This window comes from Tupaia chinensis, unplaced genomic scaffold (genome assembly GCF_000334495.1).
Source record: "Tupaia chinensis unplaced genomic scaffold, TupChi_1.0 Scaffold143634_1, whole genome shotgun sequence".
NCBI classification, from domain to species: Eukaryota; Metazoa; Chordata; class Mammalia; order Scandentia; family Tupaiidae; genus Tupaia; species Tupaia belangeri.
The window spans coordinates 18,314-30,822 of NW_006203482.1; the positions used below are offsets into that span (position 1 = coordinate 18,314).

At 39.1% G+C, this 12,509-nt stretch overlaps 1 pseudogene; it reads right to left on the reverse strand.

The window, feature by feature from the left end:
* Positions 1 to 10,275: 10,275 nt before the first annotated feature.
* Positions 10,276 to 11,826, reverse strand: LOC102489614 (aspartate aminotransferase, mitochondrial-like; annotated as a pseudogene).
* Between the last annotated feature and the right edge of the window lie 683 nt (positions 11,827 to 12,509).

A 12,509-nucleotide genomic window follows, 5' to 3' on the forward strand; every position in this document is an offset into this window, starting at 1 on the left:
TATTCCAACATGTGTGCATTTCTCCCCAGTCCAGTTGATAATACTATAAAATTATTTTTAACAGATATACCCCATTTCTTTGTCCCGTTAATGCTATGCTTCTCTGTTTTTCTCCTCATTGTCCTTCCTCAGATTCTATTCCTTCATACACCCTCTTCTCACCATATATCTGGTATTCACAACCATTTACTATGTTTTTATGTACACTTTAGTCATTCAGTTTTGGTCGTAATGGGGAAAATAAATATATATATATATATATCATTATTATTATTATTTATTTTTTATTATCATCATAATCTTGTTTATATTACATTGGATTGCCCCTCATGATCTTGGGCATGCACGCACACGCGCCTGGCGTGAGTTCTAAGCCACCAGGTCTGGGGCGTGAACCGCGGTTGACTACGTGGGAGTCCAGCAACATAGCCATTACACTAACTGCTGGTTCCCTACATTACTTTTTCAAAAGGGAATGCCATGCATGTCAGTCAATACAGAGACATTAATCTCCCCACTTCATCATTCAATATCTTTTTATTATTTTTCCCAAACATTATTATTATAATTGTTTTTTTTTAAACAGTCAATCACTATTTCTCATTTTGCTTGTAAAAAGACTTTACCCATCATGAAATACTTCTCAGACCAATCCAGTTGAGAATACTGTACATGTCACCATCAACAGGTAATAAGCCATATCTGTTTCCCACTAACGTCCTGCCTCTCTATTTGTTCTCTTGCTATCTTTCTCTATTCTCTTCTCTTCACCCCCCATTCCACACTGTCTTATTCTCATTAAGTACTTTCACTGCTTTTATGTCTTCCAATATTTTGCTCTCTACCATAGAGTGCAGATAGTCGGTATATATTAAGTGGATACATACAGTATCTTTCTTTCATAGCCTGACTTACTTCCCTCAGCAACAGATCCTCCATATTTGACCACTTTCTATCAAATGCCAGGGTCTTGTTATTTTTTATGGCTGAGAAGTATTCCATAGAGTATATATGTCACACTTTTCCAATACATTCATCAGTTTGTGGACATTTAGGTTGGTTCCATGTCTTGGCAATTGTGAATAATGCTGCAATAAACATTGATGTGCAAGCACTTTTCCAACTGAGCGTTCTCCTGTCCTTTGGGTAGATACCCAGAAATGGGATTGCTGGATCAAATGGTAGTTCTATTTGTAGATCTTTGAGGAACGTTGAACCAGTTTACATTTCCACCAACAGTGTAGGAGGGTTTCCTATTCACCACATCCCTGCCAACACTTATCACTTTTTATATTATTAATCTTTGCCATTCTGACAGGGTTAGGTGGTATCTCATTGTGATTTTTATCTGCATCTTCCTTATGATGAGGGATGTTGAGCATTTCCTCATATGCTTTCTGGCTGTTCGTATGTCTTCCTTAGATATTTGTTCAGCTCATTTTCCCATCTTTTAATTGGGTTAATCATTTTTTTTTTCACATAAGGCACTTGAGATCCCTCTGTATTCTTATCAGTACCTTGTCTGATTCATATTTAACACAAATATTTTCTCATTCTGAGGGTTGTCGGTTCACACTTGTTACTGTGTCCTTTGCTGTGCAGAAACTTCTTAGTCTGATATAGTCCCACTTGTCTATTTTAGGGATTATTGCCTGTGTTTTGGGAGTCTTATTTAAGAATTCTTTGCCTACTCCAATGTCTCTGAGTTTCTCCAGCATTTTCCAACAGTAGTTTTATTGTTTGAGGTCTTAGGTTCAGATCTTTGATCCATTTTGAGTTTATTTTTGTTAATGGTGAAAGATGGGGGTTCAGTTTCATCTTCTGTGGTGGATATCCAGTTTTTCCAGCACCATTTACTAAAGAGGTTTTCCTTTTCCCAGTAGATTGACTGATATCCTTTGTCAAAAATCAGTTGGCTGTAAGCCTTGGAGGTTATTTCTGGGGTCTCTATTCTATTCCATTGGTCCACATATCTGTTTTTGTGTCAATACCATGCTATTTTGACAATCACAGCTTTATAGTGTATCTTGGGATCAGGGAGTGATATGCCTCCTACTCCATTCTTCTTGCACAGGATTGATTTTGCAATATGAGGTCTTTTATGATTCCAGACAAATGCTATGATTGTCTTTTCTAGATCTGTGAAGAATATTTCTGATATTTTTATTGGAATGGCATTAAACATGTAGATTAATTTGGGTAGAATTGCCATTTTGATTATGCTAATTCTATTAATCCAGGAACATGGGATGTCCTTCCACTTTTTTAATGTCACTTTCAATATCTTTTTAAAAAAGATTTTCATATTTTTAAAAAATGTCTTTGACTTTCTTGGGTTTATCCCTAGGTATCTTAAACATCTTGTGGCTACAGTTAAAGGGATTCCTTTCTTCAGCTCTACTTCGTTCAACTTGTTCATATATAGAAATGCTATAGATTTTTGGATACTGATTTTGTATCCTGCCACTTTATTCACTTATTACTCCAAAAAGTTTTTTTATGGAGACCTTTGGGTTTTCTAAGTATACCGTCATGTCATATGCGAATAAATATATTTTCAACTCTTCTTTGCTTATTTGAATGCATTTTATATTCCTCCCTTCTCTGATTGGAAGTTAGTTAAGACTTCCAGTACTATATTAAAGAGCAACGGAGAAAGTGGGCAGCCTTGCCTAGTACCCAATTTTAGTGACAAAGCTTTCAGCTTTTCCCCATTCAGTATAATGTTAGCTGTAGGTTTTTCATAGATGGCTTTTGTTGTGTTGAGAAATGACCCTTTTATACCAATCTTACTGAGGGTCTTAATCATAAAAGGATGTTGTATTTTATCAAATGCTTTCTCTGCATCAATTGAAATGGTCATATGGTTTTTATCTTTCTTTCTGTTAATGTGGTGTATTACATTTATGGTCTTGTGTATGTTGAACCACACTTGCATCCCTGGTATCAAGCCTATCTGGTCGTGATGAATAATCTTTGTTATATGTTGTTGGATACAATTTGTGAGTATCTTGTTGGGAATTTTTGCATCTATATTAATCAATGATATTGGTCTGTAGTTTTCCTTTTTTTGTCATGTCCTTATCTGTTTTGGGGATGAGGATGATGGAGGCTTCATAAAATAAATTTGGAAGGTTTCCTTCCTTTTGAATCTTTAGAAATAATTTTAGTAGGATAGAGGTTAACTCTTCCTTCAAAGTTTTGTTGAATTTAGAAATGAAGCCATCTGGATATGGGCTTTTCTTTGTTGGGAGGTTATTTATTATTGATTCAATCTCCTGGCTTGTTATGGGTTTATTCACATTCTCTATGTCCTCCTAATTCAATCTTGGTAGATTATATGCATCCAGGAATTTGTTCATCTTCTCCAAGTTATCTTGTTTGTTGGCATATAGTTGCTCATTGTATCTTCTAATGATATTTTGTATTTCTACTATGTCTGCTGTAATATTGCCTGTTTCATCACATATTTGATTAATCTGGTTTCTTTCTTTCTTCTTCTTGATCAGTCTAGCCAATGGTGTGTCAATCTTGTTAATCTTTTCAAAGAACCAGCTTTTGCTTTAATTTATTTTCTGTATGGTTTGTTTGTTTTCTATTTCATTTATTTCTTCTCAAACCTTTATTATTTCTTTTTGCCTGGCATTTTTTTGGCTTTTTGTTGTTTTTCCAATTCCCTGAGGCATGATGTTAGGTTATCTATTTGCCATATTCCCATCCTTTTCTTATGTGCACTAATTGCTATGAATTTCCCTCTTATGACTGCTTTTGTCATGTCCCATAGATTATGGAAATTTGCGTACTTATTTGTTGCCATAAATTTTTTTATTTCAGACTTAATTTCTTCAGTAGTTAAGAAGTCATTCAGAAGTAAGTTGTTCAGTTTCCATGTGTTTGTGTATTTTCGAGGGTGTTTCTGGTCCCATGCTGGGTGAGAAAAACTTATATGTTGTGGATGTAGTGTGGAAAGTTCTATAGATATCTGTCAAGCCCATTTGATGTACAGTATCACTTAGGTCTGGTATCTCTCTATTTTTTGTTTAGAAGCTCTGTCTAAAGTAGATAATGGGGTGTTGAGATCTCCAACAATTATAGTATTTCTCCCTATCTCTCCTTTTAGCTCCAGCAGTCTTTCCTTCACATATTTAGGTGCACCTGAGTTGGGTGCATAGATATTTATAAGGGTTATGTCTTCTTGCTGCATTACCCCGCTTATTATTATATAATGCCCTTGTATGTCTCTTCTTACAGACTTTGTCTTGAAATCTATTTTGTCTGAAATCACTACCGCTACTCCAGCCTTTTTTTGATTTCCATTTGCATGGAATATCTTTTTCCAGCCCTTTACTTTTAGTCTATGTATGTCTTTATCCATAAGGTGAGTTTCTTGTAGGTAAAAGATAGAGGGTTTCTGTTTTTTTTTTTTAAATCCATTTGGCCCGTCTATGTCTCTTAACTGGAGAATTTAATCCATTGACATTCAATGTAATTATCGATATTTCCGTACCTGATCCTATCATTAAGGGAGCCATTTTCTTGGTTGCTTTTTGCTCTCAACTTTCTGACTTTTTGGTTTTCCTGGTATAGTACTCCCTTCAGAACCTCTTGAAGAGCTGATCTAGAGTTGGTAAATTCCTTCAAATTTTATTTATCCAAGAATGTTTTTATCTTTTTTCCCCCCATATTAAAGATAATCTTGCCGGATATAGTATTTTTGGTTAAAATTGTTTTTCACTCAGCACTTTGACTATGTTTCCCCATTCTTTGCTTGCTTGTGTTGTTTCTGCTGAGAGATCTGATGTTAGCCTGATGCGGTGACCTCTGTAAGTAACTTGATGTTTCCCTCTTGCCCACTTTAGTATCTTGTCTTTGTCTGTTGTTTTTGCCAGTCTGGCTATGATGTGCCTTGGAGAGGATCTTCTTGGGTTGATTCGGGGTCCTATGTATTTATTGGGTCTGGATATTTGAATGCCTTTCTAGGTTTGGAAAGTTTTCTTCCAGGGTTTCATGCAATAAATTATCTAGGCCCTTATTATTTTCTTTCTCTTCTGGGATACCAATTATCCAGATGTTGGGGTGCTTGATGGTATCCAGTATTCCTTGTATAGTATCCTCATTTTTCATGGTTGTTTTCTCAATCGTCTCGATGCTTTTTTCTAGGTCAGATGTTTTGACTTCTATGTTAGAGTTTCAATCTTTTGCCTGATCTAACCTACTTTTAATACTTTCAAGGGAGGTTTTGATTTCCTGTACGATATTCTTCAATCCTAGAAGTTCCATCTGGTTCTTGTTTAAGGTATACATTTCTTCTTTCAAGTCATGAAAGGACTTCCTCACCTCCTGGAGCTCCTTGTCTCTTTTCTCTTCCATCTCAGTTAGTTTGGTCACTACAAATATTCTGAATTCCTTATCAGACATGTACACAATGTCCATTGTATTTACTGTGGGTGATGTAGGCTTGATGATTTCCCTTGAGGGAGAGGCCTTTTGTTGGTTGCTCATACTTCTTGAGCCTCTGAGATTGTTCCTAGTCATCAGGTAATCTGTATGTTGCTTCCTAACTTATTTAAGGTATCTCTGAGTGTTAAAATTGTACAGGATTAGAAAATTGATGATTTCTCTTATGGTTGGCCTATATGTTGCTCACCATTACCATTACCTGTTGCCACTAGTCCTGGATTGCCCAAAGTCCTCCCTGTTTCTAAGGAGTGGTGAGCCTCCAACTGACCTAATAAGCAACACCTCAAAAGCAAAGAAAAACAAAAAAAAGAAATCGCATGGTGCGCAATGCACTATTCAAATCACTAAAATTCAGAGAGTCCAAAGGGAAGTGGGGAAGGGCCAGAGGATGAGTGACAGGTCCTGGGTAGACAGGCCTGCAGGCATAGGCCACCTGGTGTCTGGAACTGCTGGCCAGCTCGATCCGGTTTGCAGGTGGGTGGGATGGTGTGGGGTGCAAGTTCATCTTAAAATCCCACGCAACGAACCTGAGGTCCAAAGAGGAGTAAAGGTGGGGATGCATGAAGGTCTGGGGCAGTCAGGCCTGCAGCCGCAGGCTGCCTGGTGTCTGGAACTGCTGGCTGTCTCGATCTGGTTTGCAGGTGGCTGGGTGGGATGCGAGTTTATCTTAAAGTTCCACACAACCAACCTTACATCCAAAGAGGAGTATGGGTGGGGATATGCCAAGGTCTGAGCTGGTTGGGCCTGCAGCCTCATACCACCTGGTGTCCGGACTCAAAACTCAATATATATTAAGTGGAGAGATACAATGTTTCTCCTTCATAGTCTGGCTTGCTTCACTAAGCAATAAACTTTCCATATTTCTCCACTTTCTGTCAAAAGCAAGCGTCTTTTTTTTTTTTTTTAATGACTGAGTAGTATTTCATAGAGTATATGTGCCACAGTTTTTCAATCCATTCATTTGTTTGTGGACATTTGGGTTGGTTTTATGTCTAAGCAATTGTGAATAATGCTACAATAAATATGGATGTGCAAGTGCTTCTCCAATTAAGAATTCTTCTGTCTTTGGGTAGATATCAAGGAGTGGGATAGCTTAATCATATAGAAGTTCTATTTGTAGATTTATGAGGTATCTCCAAATTGTTCTCCACAGTGGCTGGAGCAATTTACATTCCTACCAGCAGTGAGTGAGAGTTCACCTTTCACCACAGCCCTGCCAACACTTAGCATTTATGCTTTTTTTTTTTTTTTGGAGAGGTTTTTGCTATAGGGTGTGTGCACTCGCCAGAAAGACAGAGAGAGACAGAGAGGCAGAAAGCGAAAAATCACCCCCCCCCCGGGGGGACGGCCCTGCCACAATCCTTTCTCCTCCATTCTCTTCTTGGGATCTTGGGCACGTATGCACATGCGCTCAGCATGAGTTTAAGCCGCTGGGTCTGGGACTCGAACTGCGGTCGACTATGTGGGAGTCCAGTGACATAGCCATTACATTAACTGCTGGTCCCAGCATTTGTGTTTTTTTAATCTTAGTTATTTTGACTGGGGTTAGGTGGTATCTCATTGTTGTTTTGATTCACATTTTCCTTACAATGAGGGATGTTGAGCATTTTTTCATATCCCTTTTGGCTATTCATATGTCATTCTTAGAGAGTGGTTTTTTCAACTCATTCTCCCATCTTTTAATAGGGTTGATCATCTTTGTTCGGGACAGCTGCTTAACTTCCTTGTGTATTCTGGTTATCAGTCCTTTTTCTGACGCATAGTTTACAAAAATATTTTCTCACTCTGAAGGTTGTTGATTCACCCTAATTACTGTGTCTTTAGCCATGCCCAAACTTCTTAGTCTGATGTAATCCCACTTGTCTAATTTAGGGATTATTGATTGTGCGTTAGGGTCTTATTTAGGAAGTCTTTGTCTACCCCAATGTCAGAGTTTCCCCAGTGTTTTACAGGAGCAATTTTATAGTTTGAGGTATTAGGGTTAGATTTTTAATGCACATTGAGTTGATTTTTGTCAATAGTGAGAAGTAGGGCTTCAGATTCACTTTTCTGCAGGTGGAAATTCAGTTTATCCAGCACCATTTTCTGAAGAGATTTTCCTTTTCCCACTGGATCGACTGGTACCCCTTGACAAAATTCAGTTGACTGTATGTTTGGGAATTTGTTTCTGGGGTCTCTATTCTGTTCCATTAGTTCATATGTCTGTTTCTGTGCCAGTATCATGCTGTTTTGATTACCACAGCTTTGTAGTATATTTTTGGTTTTGGGAGTGAGATGCCACCCACTCCACTCTTCTTGTGCAGAATTGCTTTGGCAATATGGAATCTTTTATAATTTCACACAGATTGTATGATTGTCTTTTCTAGATCTGTGAAGAATGTGTCTGGTACTTTGATTGGCATTGCAGTAAATATGTAGATTAATTTGAGTAGAATTGCCATTTTGATTATATTAATTCTTCCAATATAAGAACATGGGATGTTGTTCTACTTTTTTGTGACATTTTCAAAGATTATGGAAACTCGTGTCCTCATTGTCATTGGCTTCGATGAATCTTTTGATGGCATTCTTAATGTCTTCAGTAGTTATGAAGTCATTCATGAGGAGGTTATTTAGTTTCCATGTATTTGTGTGTTTTTGAAGGATTCTTTTGAAATTAAAATCAAGTCTAATTCCATCATGGTCGGGAAAAATGTTCGCTATAGTGTCTATGCCTTTGAATATGTAGAGGCTTGCCTTGTGTCCTGTCATGTGGTCAATCTTTGAAAAAGTTCCATGTGGGGGTGAGAAAAAAGTAAATTTTGTGGTTTTTGGATGGCAAGTTCTATAGATGTCTGTTAAATCCATTTGATTTATGGTACTATTTAGATTCTTTATCTCTTTACCTATTTTTTATCTAGAGGACCTGTCCAGAAGGTATAGTAGAGTGTTGCCGTCTCCAACAATTCGTGTGTTGTAATCTATCTCTCTTTTTAGATCTATTAGTCTTTTCCTCATGTATTTGGGTTCCCCTGTGTTTGGTGCATGGATATTTATAAGCATTGTATGTTCTTGAAGGATTGATATTTTTACTAAAATATAGTGTCCTTCTTTGCCTCTTTGAACAGTTTTTGATTTAAAGCCAATTTTGTCAGAAATTAGTATCACAACTCCAGCTCTCTTTTGGTTGCCATTTGCATGGAAAAACTTTTTCCAACTCTTCACTTTTAGTCTATGTATATCTTTCTCCATGAGGTGGGTTCCTGTAGGCAACAGATAGAGTGTTTCTGGTTTATTATTTTTCTTTTTTCTTTTTTGGAGAGGTTTTTGCTATAGGGCGCATGTGCTTGCCAGACAGACAGAGAGAGACAGAGAGATAGAAAGCGAGAAATCACCCCCCAGGAGGGATGGCCATGCTGTAATCCCTTCTCCTCCATTCTCCTCTCAGGATCTTGGGCACACACGCACACGCGCCTGGCATGAGTTTAAGCCACCGGGTCCTGGATGCAAACCACGGTCGACTACGTGAGAGTCCACCAACATAGCCATTACGCTAACTGCTGGTCCCTGGGTTTTTTTTTTTTAGTGTTTTTTTTTCTAAAGGTCACGTGCGCTTGCCAGACAGAGACAGAGACAGAAAGTGAGAGATCCCCCCACTGGGGGGGATGGCCATGCCACAATCCCTTCTCCATTCTCCTCTTGGGATCTTGGGCATGCATGCACATGCACCCAGCGTGAGTTTAAGCCACTGGGTCTGGGACTCGAACCGCAGTTGACGTGGGAGTCCAGCCCCCCCCCTGGGTCTACAGTATTTTATTATAACAGAGAAACAAGGCTGCAATAAGTCTACATGATTAGAGCAGATGGTGGTTATCTTTCCAAAGGATGAAGCCTGAGCTCAGCTGGCAGCATACAAAATCAGAACAGCCTCCTGCCTGACATGATGTGAGATGAATAACTGCACAACCACACTGAATGAAGGTTAGATGTCCAAGTGGGCAGAAGCAACATCCCAATAGGAGACAAATTACACAATCATTGAATAGGATGCTGAAATAAAGTGCAGTCACCTACTTTCCACTAGTCTTTGCTGAAAAAGGGGAGAGGGTATGGGCACGAGCAGTAAGTTATACTCTTCATTCTTAAATAAATCCTGATAGGATGGGGGTGATGGTTAATTAAGCCACATAAGGTGATTAAAATTCAGGTTAAAGATTTTTATGCTTCAAAAAAAGAACAGTAATGATAAGGGAGAAGAGAGAGCCATCTCTTTTTTCCTTAAATAAGATAGGAAACAGTGTAGTATTATTTTTTTCTGCTGCAGTGGTTTTCATAAAACACAATTTCTGAAAATATGGTCTATTGACAAAGTAGCTGCTATAGGAGAACAAATATGAGGCTGATTGTTAATAATAGAACTAGGTCTTCTCTCGAAGTCTCTGATATGTGCTATTTCCTAAGACTGATTCACAGAATGACCTCTAACACCATTGAGTACCTTAGATAAAGCTTCTGAAAAATGTCAATGGCATGGTTGAGTTTTTTGGTGCTATGACTTTCTTGCACATGTAAACTTTCGGAAAAGCTGGATACAAAACGATGAGGGGGAAATGTTTGGTTTAGAGCCACAAAGTTCCAGATGCCACCACAGATGCCTCTGTCCTATTTCACTACATGTTCTTTTCTAAGAAACACATTCAATTGCTGAGTTATATACTGTGGTTGAAAGAAATGATCCACTCACCACCATCTACCCTCCCTCATCCTCAGTGTGAATCTCACAATAGCAGAGGTTGAAGACAGAAAGGTTGTCTCTGTTTTCTTGCACCAGGGAAATTACTTGGTGACCTGGTGAATGGCATGGGCCAGGTAGCCCACACTGCCAGGGTGACCCCTGCCACAGAGATGCAGCCATCCTTTGTCATGTAGATGGAGAACTCATTGGTCAGCTGCTCCACCTGTTCAGGCTTCAGCCCTGTGAAACAAAACATGCCAATCTGGTCAGTGATGTGTTGCCAGTTGTGGGAGGAGCCTTCCTTCTTGAGGTTGGAGACCAGCTGAGTGTGCATGCTAATGATGCGATCAGCCATGACTTTCACTTTCTGCAACCATTGCTTTCGCAAATTGGGGGTGTTCAGAATGGTAGAGGCAATCTGGGCTCCACTGAGAGGAGGGTTGGAATACATGGGACAGATCAAGATCTTCAACTGTGACTCTACCCTTTTGGCTTCATCAGTATCTTTGCAGACCACAGTAAAGGCTCCCACATGCTCACCATATAAGCCCATGTTCTTTGTGTATGATTGGCAGACACAAACATTAATGGCTTGTTTGATGAAGTGGCGCACAGCCCAGGCATCCTTGTTACCGTCACTGCTAGCAAAGTCTTGGTAGGCCATGTAAAAGAAAGCAAAGAGATTCTTTTTCTTCACCACTGCTGCAATCTCCTTCCACTGCTCTTGGCGAGGGTCCACTCCTGTGGGATTATGGGCACAGGCATGCAGAAGAACACTTTTCTCTGGAACTTTCAAAATGTCATCCATGGCTCCTGAGAAGTCAAAACCGCAAGTCTTAGGGTCATAGTATTGATAACCTTGTAGCTGCATGCCAGCATCCCTGAAGATGTGTGTGTGATTGCCCCAGGATGGTTTGGGCAGGAAGATATCTCGGCTGAACTTAAAAAATCTTTGCAGAAAACTGGCTCCGATCCTTAAGGCTCCCGTTCCCGAAAAGGTCTGTACAGTGACAAGTCAGCCAATTTAAACACTTCGCTGTTCTCACACAGCGCCAGTTCTGCAGATGCCTTGCAAAATTCAGCCAGTCCTCCAATGGGCAGGTATTCCTTGTCAAAATTTTTTGCAGCAATCTGAGCTTCTGCCTTCCGGACACTACGGAGCACATAAGGCTTTCCGTTGTCATCCTGGTAGGCACCAACACCCAGATTCATCTTTTTTCTATTGGTGTCCCTTTTAAAGTCTTCGGTGACTCCCAGGATGAGATCTGTGGGTCCCATTTTCACATGGGCCCACCAGGAGTTGGGTCTGGTAGAGGCGGCAGTGGCGGCGAGGCCTGGATGGAAGGCGGTGGTGACCCCGAGAGGACGCGGCCGGAGTGCAGCAGGGCCATGCTGGGCGGCAAGAGGGCATTGGGTAGTGGCAGGATGGAGCAGAGGACAAGCTGGCGCAGACTGGTCCCTCTGTTTTTGTTTTTTATTTTTTTAAAATCCATTCAGTCAATCTGTGTCTCTTGATTTGAGAGTTTAATTCATTCAGATTCAATGTTATTATCGATATTTCCAGACTTGGAATATTTGGCCATTTTCTTGGTTGCCTTTTAATACTTTATTTCTGGCTGTTCATTGTTTAGTTTTCCTAGAACAGTACTCTCCTTCAGGGTTTCTTGAAGAGCTGGTCTGGGGTTGGCAAATTTTTTCAGGTTACGTTTGTCTGAGAAAATTTTATTTATTTATTTATGTATTTATTTATTTATTTATTTTCATATGAAGAACAATCTTGTAGGATATAGAAATCTTGGTTGAAATTGTTTCTCTTTTAAAACTTTCTATATATCTTCCCATTGTTTCCTTGCTTGCATTGTTTTCATTGAGAGGTCCCTTGTTAGCCTGATGGGATGACCTTTGTAAGTCACTTGTCATTTCTCTGTTGCCACTTTTAGTATGTCTTTATCTGTGGTCTTTGCCTGTCTGGCTAAAATGTACCTTGGGGAAGATCTTGGGATGATTGTATTTGGGGTCCTATGTATTTCTTGGGTTCAGATGTTTGAGTGCCTCTCTAGACTTCGGAAATTTTATTCCAGGATTTCATGGAATAGATTTTCCATGACCTTATTAGTTTATTCATCTTCTGGGATCCCAATTATTTGTATGTGTGGGCATCTAATGGAATCTAGTATTTCTCATTATTATTCTCATTTTTTTCTGTTATTTTCTCTATCTTTTTGGTGGTATTTTTTAGATCAGAGGTTTTATCTTCTACCTCAGAGATTCAATCTTCAGCATGGTCTAATCGACTTTTTTTTTGTTTTTTTTTTTTTTTTTTACTAGGCAAGGA